This window comes from Arachis stenosperma, chromosome 6, assembly GCF_014773155.1.
Source record: "Arachis stenosperma cultivar V10309 chromosome 6, arast.V10309.gnm1.PFL2, whole genome shotgun sequence".
NCBI lineage: Eukaryota > Viridiplantae > Streptophyta > Magnoliopsida > Fabales > Fabaceae > Arachis > Arachis stenosperma.
In genome coordinates, this window is record NC_080382.1 from 105,797,659 (window position 1) to 105,812,941 (window position 15,283).

The 15,283-nt window shown below is 27.5% G+C and overlaps 1 pseudogene; it reads right to left on the reverse strand.

Moving 5' to 3' along the window:
• Positions 1-12,250: 12,250 nt before the first annotated feature.
• LOC130934365 (alpha-L-arabinofuranosidase 2-like) overlaps positions 12,251-15,283 on the reverse strand; it is a 36,569-nt pseudogene continuing 33,536 nt past the window's right edge.

The following is a 15,283-nucleotide window of genomic DNA, read 5'->3' on the forward strand; positions in this document are numbered from 1 at the left end:
TTTTAATGTTTATATTAAAAATAAAAACAAATTTAAATTAATAAATTTTAATCTATAATATAATAATAATAATAATATAGTAATTGTTTTATATATATATATATATATATATATATATATATATATATATATATATATATATATTGATTGATGAGTGTGACATATTTTTTTATATAAATAATTTCAGAAAAATCTAATAGTTAATTTAATACTTTTTTTGTTTTAGTCTAATCTAAATATTTTTTATTATTTTTGAAAAGAAAATCTTTTAAAAAATTTAATAATATATGACGAAAAATACCAAATAAATTATACATAAATTAATTAAAATATAACACAAAAATATCTTTAATAAAAAATAAAATAAACATATTTATTTAAGTCTCTCCTTAAGTTTAAATGTATACATAAATTCTCACTATTTTATTTTATACAAGTCTCCCATTGCGTGTTATTATTATGTTAATATATAAAAATATTTAAACCATATTTAATAGTTAAAAACTTTATAAATAGATTTATGGGTATATTACCAATAGATTAATTAAACAATTTATGTATAATATTAGTAGGTGAATGCTATAGTACCTAAAAGATTTTGTCTATTTATTAAAAAAGATTAAAAAATAATATTTAATTTAAAAAATATAACAATAAATAATTTTTAAAAAATTAAAATTTATTAAAAAAATAAATTAGACAAAATTTAAACACCAATTTATAAGCACAATAGAATTGGCCATATTAGTATTACTGTAACTATTGCCGGAAAATAAACTCTAGGGTCTACATTACAAAAAAAAAATGTTTAAAAAAATGCTTACATGATTATACTGTCTCTACAATGACCTCAAAATCTATCTATAACAAGTCAATTTTCATACATTACTGGTATAGTTAATATATTGAATTACCTATTATCATATATAGATATAAATTTCCGTAATTATACAAAAAAAACTGAGTTAAACTTAAAATGGTCCTGAGATTGACGTTTTGCACTAAAATCGTTTATGAGATTTCAATTGTACCAATTACATTTTTGAGATTGAAAAAAATGTACTATATTAGTCTCTGACCTATTTTTTATTAACAACGTGATGACATGGCATGATGATGTGGACTGTAAGTGACACGTATCACTTTATGATTTGGCTACATGTAATGGTATAATGATGTGGTGACCAATGACACGTGGCATGCTAACGTGGATAGTTGTGCCACATGTCACAATGTTATTTGGCCACGTGTCTGGTTGTGTCACGTGTCGCTGCAATATTCGTCCACGTGTCATTTATTATGTCATCGTTGTATATGCACCAAATTAGTCCATCACTTTGCATTAAGTGATTTATTTTAGTCCCTAAAATTGAATGTCGTGCACCAAACTAGTCCCTTCACCAGTTTTTTCTCATTTTTTTCTATAAATTCAAAATTCTCAATATTTTTGAATGCATTACTTTCAATTCTATTTTTTCACATGTTCTTCAAATAAAAGTGTTTTTATAAAACATTTTTTCTCTTACGAATATCCTAATCGCGGACTTGGAGTTGACGTGAAGGCTTTTCAAACACCTTCACTACCATCTCCGACCTCTTTCAGTAATTTTATAAAATATTTTTTTTCTTGCAGATATCTCTAATAGCCACCGTCTTGGAGTTGACGTAAAGGCATTTCAAACTTCCCTCATTACCATCTCCGACCTCTTTCATCTAGACTGCAAATTAAAGGTCAAAAGTGGTAGTGAGGGTGCTTGAAGTTCCTTCAATCTAACTCATTTATACATAACGAAAACGGGTATTTCATAAGAAAAAAATATTTATTTTAATTATTAATTTCTTGTTAAAAACGCATATTTTTTATGAAAAAAAATGTCTAATCAATCATATATATTTTTTATAATAACATACTTATATATTACAAAATTTACCAATGTTAAATTATTAAAAAAATTATATAATTAAAACTAAAATATTAAAATTTTTTATAAAAACACTTGTATTTAAACGTTATATGAAAAAATAGAATTGAAATTAGTGTATTCAAGATATTAAAATTTTAAACTTAAAAAAATGAGAAAAAATTGGTGAAGGGACTAGTTTGGTGCACGACATTCAATTTCAGGGACTAAAATGAGTCACTTAATGCAAAGTGAGGGACTAATTTGGTGCATATACAACGATGACATAATGGATGATACGTGGACGAATACTGTTACGACACGTGGCACAACAGGACATGCAGCCAAATAACATTGTGACACGTGGCACAACTATCCACGTCAGCATGCCACGTGTCACTAGTAACCACATCATCATACCATTACACGTGGCCAAATCATGAAGTGACACGTGTCACTTACAGTCTACGTTATCATGCCATGTCATCACGTCGTTAATGAAAAATAGGTCAGGGACTAATATGGTGCATTTTTTTCAATCTCAGGTATGTAATTAGTGTAATTAGAATCTCAAGAACAATTTTAGTGTAAAACGCTAATCTCAGGAACCATTTTGGGATTTAACTCAAAAAACTATTGATTAGATTATTCTATAAAAAGTACATATACTACCAATTTATTAAAACTAAATATCGCATATATAATATCATTGCATAATTAATAAGTAATTTATTAATAATACAAAATACGTGGTTAGAAAGAAAACATTGAAGTTGAATGATGAGGCATGGGGGGGTTGTTGATGGTTGGTCTTGTGTGGGCATGATAAGGTCTGGAATTTGTGATTGGTTGAAACTTGAAATGGATCAAAACCGTGGTGCTGTTGTTGTTACACCAAGTAGCTACTCTTGTTGACATTTTTGCTATCACAATTGTAGTATTCACGGACTCCTCTCAACTCCTTCCTTTGACCTTTGTACCACCATTCATTCATTAATTCAGCCTTTCAATTTCAGAACATTCAATTTTGTTACTTTATGTCCTTATCTTAATACTATGCTGTTTTTTTTATTACTATTATTAGTAGGTGCCTACTACTGTAAAGATGCATCTTTACAGATTTTTGTCTTTTATGGCAAAAAAGCGTGTCACTAAAAAGCGTTGCTTTAAAGAGAAAAGTGTTATCCTTAATCGTTAACTTGGCTCTGATACCAATTTTTATCAATGCAGGTTTTTGAAATATTTTTCTTGGGTTGGATTTGCATTATTAAAATTTTCTATTTCTTTTAACAAATTTTCTATTTCTCTTGATATGCTTTCTATACAATTTTTACAGAATTGTTCCACTTCTTCTCTATTTCTTGCGTAAATGTTACTATTCTGTAATCTTACTTCATAATATCTTTTTTGACTTTTCTGAAAATCTAAATCATTTTTTAATTCTTGTATCGTTTGATTTGCTAAACCAGGCATTTTATACTTGTAATTCTTGTTCAGATTCAATTTGTACTTGTTCTAGGGGTTCAACCTGTAGAGGTTGTACTACTTGAATATTTTGAACATGTATTCTTGATTCAAAAGCTTGTAATGCAATCATATTTTGTATGTGAAGATAATGCAATCTTCGAGCACGATAAATTTGTTTATTCTTAATATTTCTTTTAAATTTTTGACTGATTTTTTAGTTTTAAAACGTTGTATTAATTTTCTTGTTCTAAATATCTTTTTGTTTACCTTCTTGATTTCTGTTTCTAAATCTGAAGATTCAGTTGTCAAATTTCTTATTTTTATAGATATAGCCATTATTCTTGTTTTCATATTCCTTTTAATTGTTTTTAAAGAAATAAGATTTTTTTGAAAATCTTTCATATTAGAATTTCTGCATCTTCTGCCATAGCTTCATTGTTATTTTCTAAAGATTCTATTATTTTTTCTAATTCTTCGACTTCTTTTTTCAGATTGTTATAAGATAATACTAAAGTTTTGAAAGCTCTTTGGTTTATTTCAGAAAACTTTAAATATTTCAAATGATTTTCTCTTTCAAAGAGTTCTTGTTTCTTATTTTGATAAGACACGTATATTTCTTCTTTATTTATCGTCATAATTTATTATTTAAAGTTTCATTCAACTTTTCAATTCTTTTTGTTAATTCCTTTATTTCAGAATCTTTTTCTTCAATTTTTAAATGAGATAGACTTAGAGGGCTGTTAATTTTAGATTCTCTTATTCTAAAACTAGATGATGAAAATGAATTTCTTGATGGTTGTTTTAATAACAAAACTGGGCTTTCAATAGCCTTATTTCTTGGAATTTCTGTTTTTACAAACTTTTGAAATAGTTCATCAACATAAATTCTTTCTTTATCTTTGAAGTCTATACTATGATGACTATTTGTCAGCGCATAATTAATTGCATATGTGATAGAGAATGGTTCATCATTTTGTTCCATTAAATCTATCTTATGGAATTTATAAGCCAGACTTAAGGATCTGCCGAGATTTTCGGTTGATAGAGGAATAGCGTATCCAATATGAGCATTGAATTTAACATTTACATTTGCCAAGTTACCATGGATTATTCCAATTATTTGATCTCTAGGATTAGTGATTCTTTTATCACAGATTGCCAGACTTATTGGAGAATTAATTCCTTTCATGTATGTGGATTTAACTAAAACTTGAATGGTACTAATATGAATCCATCCAATTTTAGATCTTTTTTGTTGATCTTTAATTTTTCCAATTTGTTTATTTACATCTTGTTCATTTATCAGAGCTATTTCAAGTTCTCCATTTGCGGATTGTATTTTTATTGGAGTTTCAATCTGAATTTTTCCATAATATATTATATTTTTTCTATTAAAGATTTCTTTTAGAGGATTTTGTTTATTAAAATTATCGTTAGGTTTAAGATCTAATTCCGTTTTTAAAATAGCTTGTTTTTCATTATCAAGTAAAGCAGTTAGCTTATAGTAATCAGATTCTTCAGTTATTTCTATATCTTCTAAATAATTCATAACTTAAAAAGATTGGGATAAAGATGTACCTTTCTGGAGAATAAACTTCTTTATTTATTGCTATTTTACAATATGTGTTTTGTTCTCCAGAGGGGAGATTTTACAAATTAATTCCAGAGGGGAATTTCTTAGAATTATTTTTCTAATGGATCAGACTCCAGAATCGCCTCAGCTACTTCCTCTTCGCCCTCCTGGCCTGTGAGTACTCTAAGCTTCCTGCTTTCTGATTTCTGATGCTATAACAAATGACTTAACACTCTATTTATAATGGTTGGGTCTGATGGACAAATTCCATCCTTACCCTTCTTGTGACGTTATTGCATGCGTCACTGAGCACTTAGTTTGCACCAACTACATTATTGGTGCTTTTGTGACGTAAGCTCTTACGTTATTCAACAATAATGTTGATGGATGACTCAGATGTCTCATCCTCTTCTTTTCCCACGTGGGTGGGGTCTACAGCATTGTTGCTTTCTTCAGACATTTCTGAGGTGCATAGCTGGCACCTATGGTCTTCTTTGTCTTTTAGTAAATGGCATAGATTCCTTCTTATCCCGTCAGGAAGCTTTTCCAGTAATCCAGAAAAGTTGTAAAATGCTGATTCGAAATCTACTAGGAGTCTCATTTCTCTTGATTCAATTTGGTTTTTCTTACTAGAAACAATTAGAGTGTTTCTGCTTTTATAGTTTATTCTTGTTCTGGATTCTTTGTTTATTTTTTGGGCTCTCTCGAAGACTCTTGCCAATGTACTGGCCAATCTTCCTTCGTCACTATAAATTGATAGATCTTGAACTTGTTCTATTGGTTGAAAGTCTCCGGGGAAGACTGACATGAAAACTACTTGAAATGCTGGGATTAGACATTCTACTTCTTCATTGAAGATTGGTTGACTACTTGTGAATTTTAGGGATATATCCCTTGGTTCTCTTGCATCAATCATACTTTTAAACTTTTTCACTGCATCTATGAAACCTGCAGGAAATTCTTTAATGATATTTAAATTGTCAAAATTAGGATTGTATCAATTAATCCGTATTGGAAAAATTGATATGTATCAGAGGGTGAAGCCTCTGGGAAGATTACCAGCTTTGTTAGCTGTTCTTTGTTTATGGGATAATATCCCAATGTTGCTCTTTTTTCTAGAGTCCAGTTTAGAATCAGATTAAGGGTTTCTCTACAGTTTGATCTGCAGACCCTTTTCTTGTCATTTATTTCGGCCTTTGTGGGAATATTTTTTAGCATTCCTGTTCGAACTTGGACTGGAGTCCTTTGGGCTTGGACTGGAGCTTTGTCAGCTCTTTTTAGAATTTGCTCTGGGTGGAGCACTTCATATTCTCTGAGGGATTCTTTTGCTTCATCTATTGTCAAGAATCCTCCTTTGTGAATAGTTTTGGGCTGATGGGTGAATGGGGCTGCTTTTGCCCAATCATCATAAACTCCTTTCATTGGGCCATTGTAAATAACATAATATTTTTTGTCCTGAGTCGATTTTTTAATTATTTCTGCCAAAGTTTTATTTTCAGAAATTTTTTCAATTTTTGGTTGGTCCACCACGCTTAGCTGGCTGAACTCTGATGGTGTTGTCAGCATTGGTATTGGAGCAGGTAATGTTGACTGCTGGGTTACCTTCATGGCTTCCATGGCCTTCTTAATGGATTGAATTTGAGCTCTTAGCTGCTGACAGTGATTGCATCTTTCAAGCTCTTGTTCAAGCTTCTGGATTTCTTGATTCATTGTGTTGACAATGAACTCCATTCTCTTGTCAATGTATCTGCAATAATATTTTTATTTCCTTTAATGTACTCGATTTTTATCGGATATTGTAATAGAAACATTTGCCATCTTACCAGACGACCCTGATTATAGTCAGATTGTAAATTATATCTAATAAAACCTGTTAAATAACTTGAGTCTGTTCGTAATGTAAATTCCCTTGGAAGTAGATCAATCCTCCATTTCTTAATAGTTTTTATTGCTGCTAGAGTTTCTTTTCATGGGTAGTATACCTCTGTTCTGTTGGTGTAAATGTTCCAGAAATATATCTGCATAGTAATTCCTTTGAGGAATGTTTAGAATCTAGTGATTCTTTTCTTTGTTCAAGCTTTTTTCAGCTTTTTTAGCTTTTAGACAGCCTGACCAGGTCTTGTCTAAAGCATCTGTTTCTACTATTAAATAGTCATCTTCTTCCGGAATATAAAGTTCTGGAAGATTTTTACAAAGTTCTTTAATTTTTTGAATCTGCAGGCTATCCTTTTCTTCCCATTTCCAACTCTTTTTTATACTTATTTTTGAAAATAAGTTTTTAGTATAATCTGTTATATTCTTTAAAAATCCTTGATCAGAAATATAATTTATGCATCCTAAAAATCTTTGTAATTGTTTTCTATCTTCCATTTTATCAGGAAATAAATCTACTTTTTCTAATATATTTGGTTGAAGTTTTAACTTCCCTTCAGTAGATAGAATTAATCCAAGAAATTCTATTTCTTGTTTTGCTATCTTAGCTTTCTTTTTACTGAGGACTAAACCTTTTTCCTTACATCTTTCTAAGACAATTAGTAATTTTTGAAGATGATCTTCTTTATCTTGTTTTGTAAAGATTAGTATATCATCAATGTAAACTAGAACAAAATCATTTAAATCTTTTAAATTTTCTTCCATAAATCTCTGATAAATACCTGGAGCTTGTTTTAGTCCAAATGGTAGGACATTCCATTCGTAGAGTAAAACTCCTGTTGATTCTTTTGTTGGACAAGTAAAAGCAGTTAATTTCTTTGTTTCTTCGTCTAAACGAAGTTGCTAGTATCCTGATTTTGCATCGAGCGATGAAAACCAAGTTGCTCCTTTGATTTTTTCTAGAATGGAATCCTTTCTTGGGAGCTTATGAGCATCTCCTATGGTTGCTTCATTCATTTTTTTATAATTAATAACCATTCTTCGTTTTCCTCTTTTAATTTCGTTATTGTTTTCAACATAGAAGGCTGGGGCCGCATGAGGGCTTTTACTTAGTCTTATAATTCCTTTATCCAAAAGATCCTTACATTCGGATGAAAATTCTTCCTTATCTCGAGCTGAATAGGGGATTCTATTTGGAACATTTATTTCCCTTGTAGGAACTTTTAGCTTAATACTTATTAATTCTTTGTTTGTATTTTTAATATCTAAAGGATTTTCAGCACAAACTTCATTTAAAAGTTCTTCTATTTTAATTTCAAGGTCATTTTTGGAGTTTTTATCTGAAAATATAGGTTCAAATAACATTCTTCTAGAATAGAAAATATTTTGAATTTTAGAATTTCGTTTATAGTAGTAGTTGGGATTTTTATTAATTTTGCCCTTTGATTTAGAGAGGAATCATATGGGGCTTTTAGAACTATATATGTTAATTCTTGGATAAAAGGGTGATAAAGTTTAAGGAAATTATTTCCTATAATTAAATCTATTCCAGATTCTAATTTATATATAGCTGGAATGATGAATCTGTAATTTTGAATGAAGACTTCAATCATTTCTGCTTTAAAATTAATTTTGTGTATAGATTTATCGGCTATTCTAATTCTTAGTGGATTTTTAATTTTTTCCAGTTAAGTTTTATATTTGAACTTGCAAAACATTTTGTTGCCCCTGTGTCTATGAAGGCATTAATAAATTTTTCTGTAATTTTTACAGTAATAAATGTAGCGCTATTACTCAGTTCCTGAGTTTGTCTCTGAGTCTGTTTCTGAGACATATTCAAAAATATATTTTAGTTCATCATCAGATTCTTCTAAAGGTTCCATAAAACAAGTTTTTGCGACTTCTAGTTGTTTAGTTAGGTCTTTTTTATCCTTCTTTTTTGGACATTCATTTGCATAATGTCCTTCTTCTTGACAATACCAACATTTACAGTTTTCTTTTTTATTTGGGCAATAGTTCTTTTGTTTTTATTGATACTTCTTTCCCTAAAATATCTCTTTTTTCTCCAATTTGGATAATATTTTCTTTTCTAAAATGATATTTTCTTTTTCTTTGGATATTTTTATAAGGATGGTATTTCCGAATATTTTTATTAGAACCATATTTTTGAGGAATTTCTTCGTTATCTTGACAACAAATTCTAATTATATATTAAATCTTTTCTGAGTAGCTTCCTGCATACAGCGTTCTTTTATTTCCTCTCTTATTGCAGATGTTGCTCCACCGAAATTATTTTCAATTGTTTTATTATTTATTTCTCTTATAAATCTTCCCATAATAATTTCATTAGCAGGATATGGAAGTTTTGTGATATACATGTTAAGATAATGATTTTATCTTCTTCTTTTAATTTATAATAATATATTCTATATTCACAAATATAGGATTCTATATAACATAGATCGAATATTTGAATATTGGCCAAGTGATTTTTTGCTTCTAAATACTCTTTTTCAGAAATTTCGGTTCTATAATTTATGACATTTTTTCCAAAAAATTCTTTGTATAGAACCCTCATTATGTGTGCTATTCTATCATAAGCTGTTGTTTTTTCAGCTAATTCTTCTATTATTTTATTATCTATTGATAACATATAATTTCTTATGGTTCCTTTAGTGTGGAAACCTATGAAGTTCCAAATATCCATTTCAGATAATTCATTTAATTTTGGGTTTGTATAAGCTTCTAACAGAAAAGAGTTCATCCAATCTTCGAAAATTTCTTTTTCGTTCTTTTTGCAATCTAGGTCAAGCATTTTTTCTCCTTCTAGCTCTTGAATTTTAGGAATGTATTTTGATGGTATTTTAGTATATTTCGAATTTTTGCTTATAAAACCTTTTTTGAAAGCATAATTTTCAAAACCTGTTTCCCATTTAAATTGGGTTTGATTATTATTCCCAGATGTTCCAGCTTCATCCTTTACTTGTACTGGATGTACTGGTTCTTCATCACTAGAATAGTCTAAAACATATTCTTCTCTTTCAGAAAAATCTGGTTCTTCTTTAATCTGAAAACCTTGTTCCATAAGATTATCTTCTTGAGCCATTTTAATTGTTTAAAAAGCATTGTAACTTCTTCTAATTTTTCATCAATATTCATAATTTTAGAGGTGGTCTAATCTTTAGATTTGTTGTATCGATTTTATTTTGGACTTCTTCTTTTTTAGGAATTTCTTTTTGGAAATGTTTATCAAGTATTTGTTCAATTTTATTTATCATATTAGGTTCTTCCTTTTCTTTATTTTTCTGAAATTTTAGAGAAACTAATATTTCTTCAAGCATATCTATTATAGAATTTAATTGTGGATTAAAAGTATGATGAAGGTGGGGATAATTATCTCCCTGATAACATTTTTTAGAAACTCCATGTGAAATATAAGTTTTTTCGGGTTTTTGAAGTCCTTCAATAAAACTTATAGTAAAATAAAGATTTTGAGAAAAAACATTTTGTATTGATTTTAAGAATTCGGTGTCATTACAATTGACGTTAGTTAAAATCATTAGTTTTTGATCTATTAATTTTGATAGATTAATTATTTCTTCTCTTAAATCTTCTAATTTACTAGTTTTTTCCATAAGGTGACGCTTTTCTTTGAAAAGGGCAACGATTTTAAATTAAAAGTGTGGTTTTAGAATGAGTGGTTCAGATTTTGCCACATATCACATCTTTAAAACAACATCTTTACCATATAATTCACCTTATTAGTATCTACCTAAAACTACTAGCTGGTATAATTATGTATGTTATTATTAAAAGAATCTGGTAAAATATTTTATTGTTATTGGAGTTTCTTTTGGGTACACTTACTTAGCTTTGCTGTTGCAGTTGTTTTTCACAAAATCATTATTTTCTTTAGCATTAACTCGTTTATTATTTGAAATAATAATAATAATAATAATAATCGCTTACAAAAAATACTAACAACATAAAAGTATATAATAACCAGCATATTTATTTTTTATAGTTTTATACTTTTACATATACACAAAAAATTAATCACCTACTAATAAATTATCATATAATGATACATATTAGATATTTAAAAAAACAATTGATTTTATTATTGTAGAATATTTAATTATTATGTTATGACAGATTAAATAGATAATTAATTGCTTTATTAAAAATATGAAATAATATATATAAATATATAGTAATTAATTTTTTGCGTTTATAAAACATTTTTTATTTTCATAATATAATTAGATTTATTTACAAAATACTTATATCGAAATATGATTCGAACAGCTGTCACCTTATAGTAGTTAGTAATATAACCAACATATGTGATGCTGCTAGCTAGGTAGGAGGTTTTGGTTCTCAAGCTAAAACATAACAACATAACATTATTATCAAATTCTTAACTAATTGAAGAATCCAAATAGGAGAATAACAGATCAGACCAAGTATTAGACTTTGAGAGAGTCGGTGACCTGGGTAAGACTCACTTCAATAAAAGTCGGATTTTTTTATAAATAAATATAATATTTATGGATATGGACACACTAAAAAAAAATAAACATATATATTTCGTTTACACTATTAATTTCTTTGCCTAATAAGATATGTATAAAAATTTTAAATATGTATCTCATTTAATTTGTTCACGAGAGAAGTTTGCATTAGCATGTCTATATATAAATATTATATTTATTTTATTTATTTAAACAAAAAACGTAAAGTCTAGTTTAATTAATACTGTAATACATATATAAAAAATATAAAAAACAAAATTTTAATTAATTAATATTAATTAATTTTTTTAAAAATTATAATAATTTAAAATAAATAAAATAATTTTAAAAAATTGATTAATGTTAATTAAAAAAATTAGTTCTCTTATCATTATTTTACATTTATACAATACAATTATTTTACTTAATGGACGACGATAAGACTTTTTTATTCCCTCGATGAATCACTAATAAAGGGAGTAAGTTCATGCTAAATTTCCTTTTCTTGGGGGGTGGGGGGATTCATTTTTATAGTATTTCAATGGAATAATTTTTGTTGTTTCACAATATTTTAAATATGGAACAACTTATCCAACTACGTATAAAAATATAAAATAAAACAAAATAAAAAGGGGGAACAAGAAGAATGATATGTAATATATATCTGAATCTAAATCTACATTAAGGAGTTCTTATGAGTTATGAGCCTCGTCTAAATCTACAATAATTGACTACAAATGAATTTGTATTGTAGAATCATAATAATTAAGATCTGTTCGCTAATTCTGAATGGTAGATCCCCTCTTCATTGTTTTCTTCTATATTTTTTTAATCTTAAGTGCTCTAATTTATTTCTCTACCATCTAACCATCTAATAATAGTATGATGCTGTGCCTTGACGATGACGCATTATTTTGTAATCCTCAAATAATTGATTGTTATAACAAGTCAAATACGGTCAATGAAATTGGAGGGATTATGAAATTCATCTCCTTACCAGCTCTCTGAAATGGACTTCGTTTTGGTACTACCTGTAAAATAAACAAACTTAAGTAATTTTAAGTCGATATCTAAAAAACTTTTAATTGGATATTTTATTTTTTAATAAATTTTAATTATTCAATTATTTTTTAAATTTTTATTTCGTTAGACAAACTAATTCTTACATTAGATTATTTGTTTATATAAAAAAAAAACTATTCTTAAAAATTTATAATTTTTTAAAAATTGATATGACTTTGTTAAAATGATAAAAATTAATTTGTCTAACTTTTTATAAAAATTTGACGTGAAGATTAATATATTTAATAAAATAAAAAGTGAAAGACCAATAATTTAGTGATTGAAATTCTTTGAGGATTAAAATATCTACATTTTTTCTTGAAGATTTATATGGCTAATTAAGTAAGTACATGTAACAAATTGATGGGAAAAATGAAAGATCATGACATGAACCTTTTTTGGGTCTGAGAAAGTATTCTCATCCAATGCATTGATAGATGTTAGTACAGTAATTGTTGACTCAGTAAGATTTGATGTAGCATATCCCTCAACAGAAATCTTGAGATTCACTTGGTCACTTCTCATGTTTGCAACCTGGACAAATCTTATTGTACTATCATTAATTTACTAATATAGATCATATTTCATTTTTATTCAAGAATTAATTGTTGTTATAATATTTACGTTATTATCTGTGTGCCTTACATTTTTGTATGTAATCGTACCAAGGTGCTGCATGTTGTGCTAAACACATAAATTGTACTATTTCTTATGGTGTAGGTGAAAAACGTGTAATTCATCTTACTTTGGAACGAGTTACATGTAATTTGAGAATCTTAATGTCCTGAAACGATTTACGTACATATTTTAAAGAAGGAATTTTATGTATAAATCATCCTAAAATATGATGTTTAATATATTATCTAATACACACGGCATGTGACAATTTATATATTAACAGATTTAAGAGATTCATATTTTAAAATTTTGTTTAAAAAAATCTGATAATATTAATCTCCATTATTTTATTTAAATAAAAAATCCTAAGCATTATTAATTAGTGGATATGGTATCAGATTTTGTGTATGTGTTATAATAAATAGATTGTAGGCCATCAATAATTTACTAATAAGGTTAATTCTGGAAAAATAATAAAACTCAGCCACCAACAATTAGCTAATTAATGAACTTGGATATATAATTTTTAGATTTTAAATGTTAACATTTTCAATGTTAAAATGTACGAATTTTTTTTATTAATTATTGACTAATTTTTATTATTTTCTAGAACTGATTTTTATATTAAAATTTTTTTAATTCTCTTTTTCTCAACTATTCTAAGAAAACAACTTATTTTTAACTAACAATTAGTTGACAAAATAGTGGATAAATAAATTTAAAAATTTTGAGATGCGAGAAAAAAAAATTTAAATTGAAAAATGTTGGCATCCAATTTTCCTTTTTCTTTTTTACCAGGTCATGCATGAAAAGGCTGCAAGGAATTATACAAAGTCAACTACTTGTTGGTCTAATAGTAAGCAATTCCTACAAATACCTTTATCTTTAGGGAAGTTTTGTTATTTTGAGGATTTTGGCAGAGAATTGCAGAAGCAGCAAGTGAAGTAGGATCTGTTGTTTGAAGCTGTGATTCAAGAAATGTTGCACCCTTACTTGACTCTCTAAACATGTACTGCACCCAATAGCTTGGTGTTCCATAAACCTTATTCGCATTAAAAACAATTGCATCTGGGTTCCACCTACTCACAAAAATGTGTGGCCATATTAATTCAAAATTATATATATATTCTATCATATGATTCTCAATATCTTAAAGAAAAGAACATGGCTTTGTAAGTTTATATATATGTATGCCGTTATGGGAAATGAAAAAAGTTGAAGGACATTATTACTTCCTGTCATTTGCATTTACAAAAAGGGGAGCATACGAAGCCATCGCCACGTGATCACTGCATCAAAAATGGGAAAATGTTATCATCTTTTTTTATCCTATAGTAATTTTTTAGGATAATATATTTTATTTATATGACTTGATAATAGTGTTTTATATTTCACCATTTTGCTGTGTATTTTTCTTGAACCTATTTTTGTAATAGACTATTTTTCTAAAAAAATTCACAATTACTTTTTTATGGGACACAATTTTGCTTACATGAAAGACATTCATATTTTGATGTGACTAACCTTTTAAAGCTAGTTAGAATTTTTGTTATCTATTATGTTGTATGAAAGCTCAAATCCAAAAATTTATGTAAAAAGTAACACGGATATTTTGTATTGGTATTATTTTTGTAACCAATATTCAATGTTAAATAGTGTATAATATTGGAACATTTCCATTTCTTAACAGCCCTCAAAAGTTGCATGAACGTCACTAACAAAAAGAGTAGTGACTAAAATCAGACAGTCAGTGATAAAAAATTAATTATAATTACTAGTTTAGATAAATACATATTAATTAAACCATCATGTGGAGCTTAACCAAAAGTGCATAGCTTTCTCAATTGTATCATATATCTTCCATTCTAAAAATTCGAGCAATAATGTTGATGTATCTTGAAATGGTTCATAGAAAGCTACAGTTTACCTGTTTCTTTCTAATCCAATAAGAAATCCAGCTTCAGATACAGCTCCTAAAAGGGTCCCAAGCTTGGCTTGTTCCTCTCCAATTAGAGCATACTCACTCACAAAAGCCTTTAACATATTATCCATAGATCCAAGGGATTAAAATTAATTCAAGTATACATAAAAAATTAATTTTAATATTCTGATAAAGTAAAAAAGATGTATATCTAATTAGATACTGTGATATATATTGTCATATTAGTAAAACGAATAATACTAAGAAATCAATATTTTTCAATTAATATTATCTAATTTTTTTAAAATTATTTTATTTATCTTAAATTTAAACACTAAATCATAAATTTTTAAAT